The following is a 13440-nucleotide window of genomic DNA, read 5'->3' on the forward strand; positions in this document are numbered from 1 at the left end:
GCACCAAGAATGCTTCTTTTTGTGGCTGTGTCACTGTGCGCTGTCTCTGTCCAGTGCATGTGCTAAGTCATGTAGCACGCGCTGCCTCTTTTTCTCGTTGCTCGTGATGCTTGCACTGTGCAGGCTTTCTCTAATGTTGATCGCAGCACGAGCGCTGCGTTTCCTCCTTCCACTTGGCACCCAGTTGTGTTGCATGTGCTCTCTGCGTGTTGCGCTTGCACAGCGTGTGGGTTCTCTCCTGTTGCTCATGGTGCTCGCGCTGTGCATGTTCTCATACTCATGGTGGTGGCATTATATTTACTCTCTCATTCGTTGCCCATGGCCCTTGCGCTGCCCTTGCTACTATCTTTGCTCATGGCGCTCACTTGCACTGTGTGTGCTCTTTATGTTCATGGCACTCCCATAGTGCGTGCTCTCCATTGTTGCTTGTGGTGCTGTATGTTGAACAGCAGCGCATGTACTGATTGCATATTGTACTGATTGCATATTGCATATTGATTGGCAATGCATAAACTGCATTGCTGTTTTCCATATACGGTTGATCCCGGATATATTGAACCCGGATATATTGAACCCGGATATATTGAACCCGGATATATTGAACCCGGATATATTGAACCCGGATATATTGAACCCGGCCGGATATATCGAACCCGGATATATCGAACCCGGATATATCAAATTATTGCCTATATTGAACAGTAGAAAAATCCCCTTGGGAATCCCATGCAAAAGTATAGCGCTATTGTTCGCGTATATAAAACTCCCGTGCACTGGCATATCGATGTATCGAACTCCGTGCTGAGCTGCGCCCTGGCAAGTGCGCTTCTCCCACCATACCCCACCCCTGCAAGTGCGCTTCTCCTATTGCATCCCACTCCCAGCAAGTGCGCTTCTCCTCACGAAGCTCTCGCGATGTTCACGCGTTCTCACGCGTGCTGCCCCGCACTCTGAGAAAGGGGCTTGTGGGTAAAAGGCATGTGACGAGGAGCACTTGGAGTGCGATTGGGTGTGAAAGGGTGTGAAAGGGAAGCGGGAGGGAGAAACCACACTGACCGCAGGTGCCCGTTTCCTGTGTTTTGGTTGGCTGACACTGCTGGCACAGCGAGACGAACGAGGTCAGTGCAGCCTGGGCTTGTGGTAGTGCGGAGACGCGGAGCGGTGCGTCTTTCGATTCGCTTTGTTCCTTTTATTCACGAGGCCAGCACGAAGGCTTGAGACTCGTGTGGTGCAGTGCGTTTTTCTTTCCGCTTTTGGCACGTGTTCCGGAGCCATGGCCGCAAAAAAACGCAAGAATTTGGATTTTTCAACAAAGGCAGACATCATTCAACGGGTGGAGGCTGGCGAGAAAAAGTCGTCGGTCGCCGCGGCATTCGGAATTCCTTGCAACACCCTGAGTACGATCCTCAAGAACAAAGCCAATGTTGAGCTGAAGGCAGTGCAGTCCAGTCGCCCTGGAGTGTGTCATGTGCACGTCCCAACCTTTGACAAGGTCGAGATGGCATTGTACATCTGGTTTGTGGAGACACGGGCCAAGAACATACCTGTTGACGGCCCAATGCTCATGGAGAAAGCCAAATGGTTTGCTGTGGCCTTCGGAGAAGAAAGGTTCACTGGTGGCACCGGTTGGCAGCAGCGATTTAAGAGTCGCTACAGTATTGTCGGAAAGACCCTTTTGGGCGAAAGCGAGGCAACTAGCACAGGTCACATAGAGAAGTGATTGTCCGAAGAGTGGCCAAATATTTCCAATTGCTTTTCGCTGTTGCAAATATTAATCGCAGATGAGACGGCACTGTTTTGGCAAATGCTCGTGATCCTCATTCTTGGTGCGTGCCACATGAAACACGCGCATGCTCTTACGTCAAGTCAATCGAAGTGGACGCGGCGGATGCGAACCAACATGACTGCTGCAGCGAAAGCTAAAGACGGCTGTCTAGTCACTGGATTGAGAGTAGCTTTCTGTAGTTATGCACGTGATGGACTTCAATGTCGTTAAAGTAATAATTAGGTAATAAAATTGATAGAGTAATAGTTATTTTTTGTTAAAAAAGAAGCATGTACTGTTTGCGAAACAGCAGTGCACTCGTACTGTCGAGGATACACATTCGGTTCCAAAACGAATGCGAATGAGTTTGGCAAACTCATTCGTTTGTAAATGTCATTTTCAACGAATGTCATTACGTTTTACGTGTGACAGCACACAAATTAGATTATTAACGAATGTCATTCGTTGTAAATGACGTCAGGTTTGCCGTGTGACAGGGGTATAATGCGGCATGTTTTTGCTAAGGGTGGGCGAATATCTTAGCCATGTTACAAGCGTCGGCGTATGAATAGGGTACACTTCTAACACATCAGTGTAAATGTGGCTACTATAGTTGCCGCTCGTAATTTGTTGCGTGCCCACGAGTGTAGACGAGAAGAATCGAAAGGCGCCTTTTTTGTTGTTGTTGGCCACAACCATTATAAACAATAAAACCAAGGCAAGTTTGGTTGTAGCTTTTTTTTTTTCATAAAAGTGTGGAAAATTAGGAAAGGAATAAAATGGGGCATCTGCTTTTAGAATGTTTGGTGCGTGCAGACTGCTTGGTATGTCTTGAAGAGTCGTTCCGCGTAGCATTCGACAGATGGTAAGTGCGGTCATCATTAGCTAGAGTTGGCACACGACATATCGCTGCGGCAAGTTCGGGGTGCGATCATTACATGGGAAAGAAAAAATTTGAATTTTGACGACAAAATTCAGGTGTGCGATCATTACGCGAGTCCAATCATTATGCTAGTAAGTACGGTATGTTCAATGGCCGCTGAGTCGGGGATTGGACTATACTACTTTTGAAACGAAACTACTAGCATTTAAGCGGGTATGGTTTAACGAGATTTTACTGTACTTGTCCTGTAAAAGAGGCCTACATGTATATAACAGTAGATATGCGATAATTCTTGCAAGCAGTGCCAGTATACCAAACAAGCTCTCCTTGCTCAATCACCCGGCTTTGTGAAACATCTTAGTTATTCAAGATGACTTTCCGCTTGACAACTGACAATTTCCATTTAAATCATTCATTCTGTTTATTTCAATTATACAGTTAAACCTCAATATAACAAACTAGGTAAAATCGACGATTTGCTTCGTTATATCGAAATTTCGTTGTATTGAAATGTGATCTTTTATGCAAATAAACACAGTGGCCGATCTATGTTTCTTACAGTGAAAGGGGCCATGCAACTTTACGAATTATCTGCAATCGAAAAAAGCAAATTTGAATGAGAAAATCATTTATTGGGATAAATTTAGGAAGTGGTGACGAATGATGGAAGTGGTGACGAAAGTGCCGTTTGGCAGGCATTCTCAGATCATGAACAGCAGGTTGCCATTATCCCTCAAGAGGAAAGTATATAACAGCTGTGTCTTACCAGTACTCACCTACGGGGCAGAAACCTGGAGGCTTACGAAAAGAGTTCTACTCAAATTGAGGACCACGCAACGAGCTATGGAAAGAAGAATGATAGGTGTAACGTTAAGGGATAAGAAAAGAGCAGATTGGGTAAGGGAACAAACGCGAGTTAATGACATCTTAGTTGAAATCAAGAAAAAGAAATGGGCATGGGCAGGACATGTAATGAGGAGGGAAGATAACCGATGGTCATTAAGGGTTACGGACTGGATTCCAAGGGAAGGGAAGCGTAGCAGGGGGCGGCAGAAAGTTAGGTGGTCGGATGAGATTAAGAAGTTTGCAGGGACAGCGTGGCCACAATTAGTACATGACCGGGGTCGTTGGAGAAATATGGGAGAGGCCTTTGCCCTGCAGTGGGCGTAACCAGGCTGATGATGATGATGATGATGACGAATGATACGGTTTCATGCCACGTACGTCAGCGATGTCTTCACTTCGGCGGTACAAATTAAGCGAAGCCAGCCAGGTTTTCGCGTGCACTCCGCCCCCGCGGCTGATAGCGTCGCTCGCACTGGGACGACTCTATCAAAAAAAAGTGCCTGTAGCGGGAAGCGAGTGCTTCGTCTGCCTCTTGCTACGAGTCATCGGAACTCGAGATTACATAACCACCAATTCCAAATGCGCGGGAAGACAGCTTAAAAAGTGCCATGCCAAAGAGTCGGCATGCCGACTCTTTGCACACGTGGCAGATTACCTCTAATAAAGCAGGGCGTGCGGCTGTTTATGCGCTCAGCTGTGCTTACAGCCATGCACAGCCATGACCGAGACGTGCGTCAGACATTGCAATACGCGGCCATCTTACTCCCCGCTCCGCTCCTCCCCCGCTCCTCGCTTGCGCTCGACTGCGATTTCTCTGCTCGGGCGGGGAGACGGCGCTTGCGTGTGGAGCCACTATCTTTGTTGTCACACCCTCAAACACTTTCACTCACACCTAAAGCACAAAGTGCGTGGGGAGAATAGGATCTTATCGCATTTGGACTTTATACTGAGCATGATGCGGCTTCACTTCGGGGTTCACTCATGTCGCGCTGGGCCAATTTGAGAGGTGCGTTTGCAAGCAGCCACTTGTAATCCGATCATTTGACCATCTGTGTCTGCAGAAGTTTCCATTTATTGTCTCCGCATTCCTTTTCGGCGGAAGTAAAATTTCGTTGTACTCAAATAGCATACAAACACACTTCGTTATCTTGAGGTTCTAAGTACATGGTGTTCTATGGACAAGATGTTATGAAAAGTTAAATACTTCGTTATAGTGAGAATTTCATTATATCGAAGTTCGTTATATTGAGGTTTAACTGTACATGGTTTTGCTAATGGTGGCATGAGTACGCCTTGTAAAATTTAAATGCATAAGCTTCGAATGGGGGGTTTGTCGCTTGTGAGGAACACTGTGTAGCAGAGCTTAAATTGTATTTCGGTCTAAGAACACCACCTATGTTGAGTGTTACCGCTTTTGCTAAGGACTAATTTTTTCTTGATTGGTGGGTGCTAGAATCAAAAGCATGATACAATGGTTGGAATAAAGCGTATAGTTTACGCTAGCGTGAATCCCTTTGATGCCGTGCTACACTGCAATCCGTGAGTTAGAGCACCGCAGTTGCGGTAACTACAGTAAAAGCTCGTTAATTCACAAGTCATTAATTTGAAATTTTGGATAATTCGAGTTAGCCGCCGCGATCCGTCCAACAATGTATTGAAAGCAAGATGTCATGCATCCCGCTAATTCACACTGAAATCTGCACTGCCAGCTATAATTCGAACTCCGTGCCATCGTGGATCGGGAGAATGCTAGTGCTCAGAAGCTCGTTGGCGACCATCGTCGCCGCACAGCTTTGCTCTTTCCATCTGTAGCTGTCTGTTTCAGGTCAGTTCTCTCCCTCTCTCACGACTTTCAAAATAAGAATGTGAACGTGGCGCTGTGTTTTATTGCGATAGTAATTATATGGACATTCCAGGCGGATTTCTGACGTCGTTGACGTGAAGTTCCGTATGAGTGAAAGCATGTGAAGGTGAGCCGGCGAACGCGGTTCAATCTCGTGTGTGCGAGCAAGGAACATGGTCCGGATGTGTGCCCTCTCCTGTGGCACGTGAGACCCCCAGGGGGGGTGGGGTGAGGCGAGGGAGGAGGGGCATTCTTTTCCGGTGGCTGCTATGATGCCACGATGTCCTACACAATGTTTTTTGTATATTGACAAACTAGTATAGATTTTTAACATTGACAATTCATTTGTCATGTTCTAACATAACAAATTAACCCAACTTCTTAATAAAGGCATGTGCATAGTATTATTCAATATTTGAAGCTAAGTATTTGCATTTAATTCATATTAGAAAATTCAGAAATTTGCACGCCTAAAATTTGTGGCTTTTAACTGATTTTAACTGATCAAAATTTTGAATATTCACTGAAAAGTGCACTTGTGTGTGCATCAGCAGTTTTGTTAATTGTAGTTCAAATTCTCTAGAATCTCTATACAAAGAGAGTTGTCATTTTCACATGCAAAACTCTCAAGACAGGGATGTTTCATTTCTCATCAAACATGACTAAAAAGTACAGATTCTGTGGAAACCGCTATGCTATCCTCTGTCAACGACGTGCTTAAGCTGCACTCACCATGGTGAGCCCCATGAAGCTCGCTGGTGCCTTGCTCAATTACTTGAAAGCAAATCCAAAGACAAAAGCTAGAGTAATTTCTGGGAAGAATTTTGCAGTAGAATGACTGGTAAATAATATGACAAATTATGTCCCTGATAAATTATGGGCCCGATGGTTTAGAACTGAACACTTATATGCAATTTCTGGAAAACACTGTTTTTGCTGAAAAAGGAACAAGCAAATTGCATTGTGAATGTCATTTCTTTAGTTCAGTACAAAGCACACTTTGGAACAATATTTGACAGAAATGTCAGCGCAGCAATTGTTTCTTTTTAAATGTTTGTTAACCGATGTACTAAAATGGATAGGTATAAAAGTTTACAATTACAACACCTGTAAAATTTTTTAGATAAAACATTGTATGCTTAGTGAGGAATGCCTTTGCTAAACACCTGGAGATTTTTTCTACAAAGGACTGTTATGTCAAACTCTTGCCTTTGCTTCGAGTTGTTGACAAATTCCACTTCGCCCTGCCATCTGCTAGCCGCTTGGTTAACTCAGATTGTAAAGCGGCTACCCTGGAAAGGCGGTGGTCCCAGGTTCGAGCCTTGGACCAGGACGAATTTTTCTTCAACTGCGAGGCTTTTCTTTCGAGGAACCCGTATGGGTTTCCTTTATGGCAATTGCTATGATTAGGTAGGTGTCATATTTTCTTTTAATGAATATATGATCTTTCAGTACAAATCATTTACTTGCCACAAACACACAAACAAGAAAAACCACGGCATAACATAGAAAACTGCGAACGACAATGATAAACAAAGCAGCCTCCAAACTCCACTCGTCATTTTTAAACACCAGGGCGTGCCGCACAATTTATTTGAACAGCTTTGAGCGAACTCTCGAGGTCATGCTTTCGCAGGTTTGTTCCTCATAATTCAGTCAATTTTCCTGTGCCAAATTGCAAATTCAGTTTTTTGGGTAGGTAACCCTACCACACCCCCTTAAGGGCAATAAAAGACAGGCATTAATTTTTTAGAACTGCCGAATTTTTGGACGTGTTTTCGCAGCTCCAAGGGAATTCGAAAAATTGGACGCTGACCGTACAACTGTCCAAGAGGATGCTTCAAATGGTCCGCTGGGCAAACACTCGGCAGGAGGACAAGAACAGAAAGGACTGACACATTGAGGGATGAACGGAAAAGGAAATGTGCCGCCCCGTTTTTGAAGGAGCTTGAGCTCAAAAAACAAAGTGTTGGCTGGCGCCGAGATGCAGGTGTCCCTCATCATAACCAAAATACACTTTTTGAAGCAGTGAAACGCAGCAATAAGGTGGTGTACGGGGGCCTAGACTATGTCAGGACAGTTGAGGTTGACTTAGCTGTTGTGAGAGAATGTCACTTGTGACAAAGTTCGGGCCTCATACCAATGAGTTTGCTATCAGTTGATAGATATGGCTCATATTCGAAAATGTTTGCTTCAGTATGTATCTCCTTTTTATTCGTGTTTGAGAATGTTCGGCACGATTTGCAATTTGCTTTATCAATCAATCAATTCTTATTTCTCATTCATTTATTAAAAAAAAATGAATGCTGGGACAAGAACTAAACGCTGCTTTTTTGTAGTTTGACAAGGTTCTTTCTCGTATTCATGACAACGGGGACATAATAAAATAAAGTTTGTACACTTTAATGTGTGCAATGTACAAATGTATAAGTGAAAATGTGTAAGGTGAAATGCACAATCACTGATACAAATGAGTATGTTTAGTCAGTACAAATGACATATATGAACATGCAGTATATAACAGATATATATAATCTTCAATTGCTGAGAAATTTATCATAAAACATTCTATTAATATACGAAAACACAGATAGCAAATAAATCTGTGTATAAATGTCTTGCAGGTTACATCTTATATGCGAAAATGTTATGAAAACGTAAGACCATTTTATTAAAGGAGGTAAGTAGTGACTTCTTCTAGTCAAAGGAATGTTTAAAAATAATTACTCAGTTTGAATTAGGAAGTCTTGTATTGTTTTCCTAGTAATGCAAGTTATCTCGACACCATTCTCATGTAGTTTATTTAATAAGATGGGACGCGATTGGTTAAATGATTTGATCCATAATTTGTATGGGAGAGTGGTAGCAGCCATGTCTTTGTTTCTCTAAAGTTATAGGATATATCTGTTGGTTCTGTTAGGTTGCACAACCCCAAGAATGCTTCATCGTTATACTTAAAGTACCTATGGTATATTAGGGCTACGTAAACTTCATATAAACTTGTTAGACAAATGATATTAAACTTCAAAAATAGTTCAGATGTATGTGCGTCAAATGGCGTGTTTTTTATATGACGCACAGCCTTTTTTATAGCAGTAATAATTTACTGATATTTTGCTTTGACGTGGTACCCCGCCCAAGGTGGCAATACATTAAATGAGATGAAAATAGTGCATTATAAAAGATCAGCTTAACTTTAGATGGTATCTGCTCACGGAGTCTACAAAGCATGCCGCAAGCTTTGGCTAAACGGGATGCAATAAGTTCCACATGTTCATTCCACATTAATTTTTGATTAAATATAACACCCAAAGTTTTGACATTAGGAACAAGTTCGATTGCTTCAGAGCCAACCTGCAACAGTATGTCTTCACTCAGATGTTTTTGTGGAGGTGCAAAAATAACAGCTTTTGCTTTTGTGGTATTTAATCTGAGAGCGTTGGCCTTGCTGCATTCGGCCAATTGTTTCAGTGTCACATCTGCCAACAATGAGAGATCGCCGATAATATGAGACTGGAAAAAGAGACTGGTGTCGTCCGGAAAAGTGATGAAGTTCGTGTCATTAGAAATGTTGACAATGTCGTTAACATATAACAGGGTGCGTATAGGTCCTTGAAAGCCTTGAAAACCCTTGAATTTGAATATTTCGTTTTCAAGGCCCTTGAAAATCGTGTATTTTTTGCTGCTCCTTGAAAATCCTTGAATTCCTAGCGCAGTACCTGCAAATGACTATTAATAAAAAAAAACGCAGTTAAAATATTTGTATTTTCAGTACCGTGTTTCATATATGCGTTTCAGGCATAAAAAATCAGTTTGTGCTAATATAGCCAATGTTGCGCGACGGTTAGCCACACTGGAGCCACTCAGCTCTGAAGCCAACTTGAGCCAATTTAATCCAATCCAATCTTGGTGCTTTGTTATGGTGGTTGACGGCATTGCATTGTGCCGTCAACCTGGGAAATGCCTGGAAATGCCCGGGAAAAGCAAATTTCAAAGCGCGTGGCTTCCCTACGACGCTTACAAAGACTGGCTTGCACTAGATACGACGAGTGAGCACCGTTCAAGATGCAGGCCTTTCGGAAAGACCTTCGATATAACCAACATGGGCGAGTCAGCGTTAAAGAGCCATATAAAGAGTGCTAAGCATGCTGGTGTCATTAAGATTGCAGCCAATAGCTCGGTGTGAAGGTACTTAGTTCCAAGTACGGGGCAACAGTCAGCCATCCGACCTCCTTCGCAATCGGGAAAGCTAGACGATGCTTGCCAAGCACACAAGCTGGTGACGATCGCGGAGATTCTGTGGACGTTTTAAGGTTGTCACATCGCATTTCTCCTATCGGTCGTCATCGGAAGCAGGCCAGCTATTCCAGCGCATGTTCCCGGACAGTGGCATGGCCAAAGCATTTTCTTGCGGAGAGAAAAAAATGTGCCTATGTGACGTGCCATGGTCTGAGGCCCTTCTTTTTATCTGCTCTGCAACGGCAGATAAAAGATTGCGATTACTACGTGGTACTCTTCGAAAAGTCCACGAACGCCTATCTCCAGCGGAAACAATTGGATGTTCACATCCGGTTTTGGAATTCGTCTCACGACATGGCAACGAGGTACTATACCTCGGTGTTAATGGGGCACTCGACATCTGAGGGCATCCAAGGAACGCTGCTGACTGCACTCAAGCCTTTCCCTCTTGAGAAAATTCTTCAGGTTTCAATGGATGGTCCGAATGTTAACCTGAAGTTGCTCAAGAATTTCCAAGAGCACCTGCATCAAGCATACCAAGTTCAATGTCTGGACATTGGGACTTGTGTCCTCCACAGCATGCACAACGCCTACAGGGCAGGTGTTACAGCATGCAAGTGGGGACTTGACTGTCTGCTCTCCAGTCTGAGCGTGCTTTTCCATGGTTTTCCTGCAAGAAGGGAGGACTTCTCAGCAGTTACCGGTCAGGCGACTTTTCCCCTGAACTTCGTTGCCCACCGGTGGTTGGAGAATGTGCCTGTGATAGAGAGAGCCTTGCTGTTGTGGTGTGACATTAACAAGTTTATTGCAGCTGCAAGGAAGAAGGAAGTAAGCCCCCCAAAGTGTGGATCATTTCACAACTTGTGCGAGTTTGCCAGTGATGACTTACTTAGCAAAGCTTCAATTTGCACTGAGTGTGGCCATGACCCTCAAGCCATTCCTAACTGAGTACCAAACGGATCAGCCCATGGTGTTCTTTCTTGCAAGGGACTTGGAAACTGTGGTCAGGAAGTTACTGACGAAGTTTCTGAAGTGCTCGGTCTTGTCTTCAGCAAAAGGAGCCACTGGTCTGCTGATGGCGGACATTGAAAGCATTGAGAACCACACTCCACTTGAAGAGGTAGATAGATGTAGGCCATGCCGCTGAACAGACTGTCAGGAAAACTAACGCAAGCCAAAAGGACATGTTCCAGTTCCGCATAGAATACAAACGCTTCTTGATCAGTGTGACAAAGAAGGTGCTTGAGAGAAGTCCACTGAGATTCCCAATTGTTAGGAGTTTGCCCTCTCTGGACACACAACAAATGTGTACTAAACCAGATGAGTGCCTGGCCCGCTTCAGAAGAGTGTTGGATGCCCTCATTACAGTGGGCAGAATGTCTGAGCACCAGAGAGACACTGTACTGGGGGAGTACACCGAGTTCCTGCAGGAAGAGATGCATAACCTGCGAATGTTTGAGAAGAATGTAAACAGGTTGGATGAGTTCTTGACTGAGCTGATGAAGTTTAATTCATCATATGGGGAACTGTGGAAGGTTGTCAAACTTTTGCTCATGCTCAGCCACGGACAGGCCACTGTGGAGCGAGGGTTTAGCCTGAACCGCCAGGTTGCTGTAGAAAACCTGAAGAACCTGTCGCACATTTCGCAACGTTTTGTATGCGATGCTGTGGACAAGGCAGGGGGCGTCCTTAACGTCCCTATTACAAAAGAGCTGAGGACTGCTGTATCAGCTGCCCGGCAGCAGTATGCTGCATATCTGGAAGCAGAAAAAAAGAAGCAATGTGATGATGTAAGGGAATCAAAGAGGCGCTGTATCGATGAAGAGATCGACGCAATGAAAAAAAAAGAACAAACTCGAGGCAACAATAGTTGACCTCCAGGCTTCAGCGGATATGTATGCCGAAGAGGCAGAAGCAGCTAATGATCTGAAGTATGTGGTCAGATCAAATAGTCTGAGGAAGGCTGCACGAAGCAAGACTGAGGAACTGTGTAGCCTCAACCAGAAGATCCAGGAGAAGCGGCAGGAGCTCCCCTGAAGTTGCCATTAGCACCTTTGCAGAATGGATTGCTGTTCGACATTGGTGCAATGCACTGCAGGGCGTTTTTCAAGACGGAACATATATTATGTTGGTTTAGTGCAATACAATCTGTTCCTTGAAATGTTTTTCTTCGACTTTGTTCAGGTTTAGTGCAGTACAAGCTGTTCCTTGAAATGTTTTTTTCCTACTTTATTCAGTAATGTTATGTTGGTTTAGTGCAATACAAGCTGTTCCTTGAAATGCTTTTTTTTCGACTTTGTTCAGTAATATTGTGTTGGTTTAGTGCAATACAAGCTGTTCCTTGAAATGTTTTTTATTATCGACTTTGTTCAGTAAAATTTGTACCTGATATTGAAAACTGCTGCATGTGGCGTTGTGTTGAGTCCTTGAAAATACTCCAACTGGGCCTTGAAATTCGTTGAATATCCTTGAATTTTCCCCTTTTGAGTCTGTACGAACCCTGATATATATTAAACAATACTGGCCCTAGTATACTTCCCTGAGGAATGCCCTGTGTAATTTCCCGGAGATGTGAGTCTTCTGATGAAAGTTGTTTTCTGTCGTTAAGATTGTAAATGTTTCAGAGAAATGCCCCAAAACTCATAATGCTCTAGTTTAGTAAGCAAAGTCTGATGATTTAGCCTATCAAATGCTTTAGAGTAGTCCACAAAAATTCCTAGCGTTAATTCCTTATATTCAAAACCATTTAAAGTGAACTCTTTTTGTGTGAGCAGAGCCAATTCAGTTGACATTCCCGCACGGAACCCAAATTGTTTATTTGATATGATGGAATGTTTATCACAATATGACTTTAATCTTTTACAAATAACTTTTTCTAGTCCCTTGGATAGGACAGGCAGTACAGAGACTGGCCTGTAATTCGACAGCATATTTTTATCACCGGACTTGAATAAGACTAACTTTCGCATGTTGCATTTTTTCATGAAAAATTCCAGTTGACAGTGATAGGTTGAAAATATGAGTAATACTGGTAGCAAGAGATCAAGCACAAACTTAATAGGTCTTATTTGAAGCCCGTTGACATCACGGGATTTACCATTCTTTAATGACACGAATATCGTGTAAACTTCATGTGGATCTGTAGGTTTAAGAAAAGCTGTATGTGCGTTGCGTGTGCCCAAATAGATTTTTATTGCTGTGTCGCGAGTACTTTTTCCAAACTGGTGAAAGAATCATTAAACACATTTGCTAGTTCAGCACGATTTGCAATGGATTTTACCATTTTATTCGAAGATATTTTATTTGCTGTGCATTTTACTAACCCCCTCCCTTCTGTTTCCCTTTGGAATAAAATAAACACCACTTAGTATTCAAACTGGATTGTTTCTTTTTTAACATGCTTACCAGATAGACGGCATCGGGCGACATAGTATAGCCCGTCTTGACATAAAACAAAGTTCTGTTTCACTCAGGGAGCAAAGGCACTCAAGGAAAACCTGGAAAACTCAGAGAATTTGGAACTATCACCTTATATACACCCTGGGCATAGACAAATGCATAAGACACATTTTATTACGACTAGGAAGGGGGGCGGGGAGGGCAAGGAAGTAGTCACGGGCGCAGAAGCCACGCAACACACACATTATTCAATATATACCTGCAAGGACAACTACAATAGTATCATTGTTTGTGTTCCATCTGGATTTGCGCTGCTTGGTTATGCTTGTGATCAACTACCAATTTGCTCAACTAGTAATTTCAATTGTAGGGGATATATATAGTGTCGATATAGTCATCGTCATCGTCATCAGCCTGTTTTATGCCCACTGCAGGACGAAGGCCTCTCCCTGCGATCTCCAATTA

General features: G+C 43.4%; 1 protein-coding gene across 5 annotated transcripts in view; it reads left to right on the forward strand.

The window, feature by feature from the left end:
- SMC3 (structural maintenance of chromosomes 3) overlaps positions 1 to 13440 on the forward strand; it is a 573351-nt gene that overhangs the window by 80255 nt on the left and 479656 nt on the right. The window lies entirely within an intron of this gene.

This window comes from Dermacentor albipictus, chromosome 1, assembly GCF_038994185.2.
Source record: "Dermacentor albipictus isolate Rhodes 1998 colony chromosome 1, USDA_Dalb.pri_finalv2, whole genome shotgun sequence".
Lineage (NCBI taxonomy): Eukaryota > Metazoa > Arthropoda > Arachnida > Ixodida > Ixodidae > Dermacentor > Dermacentor albipictus.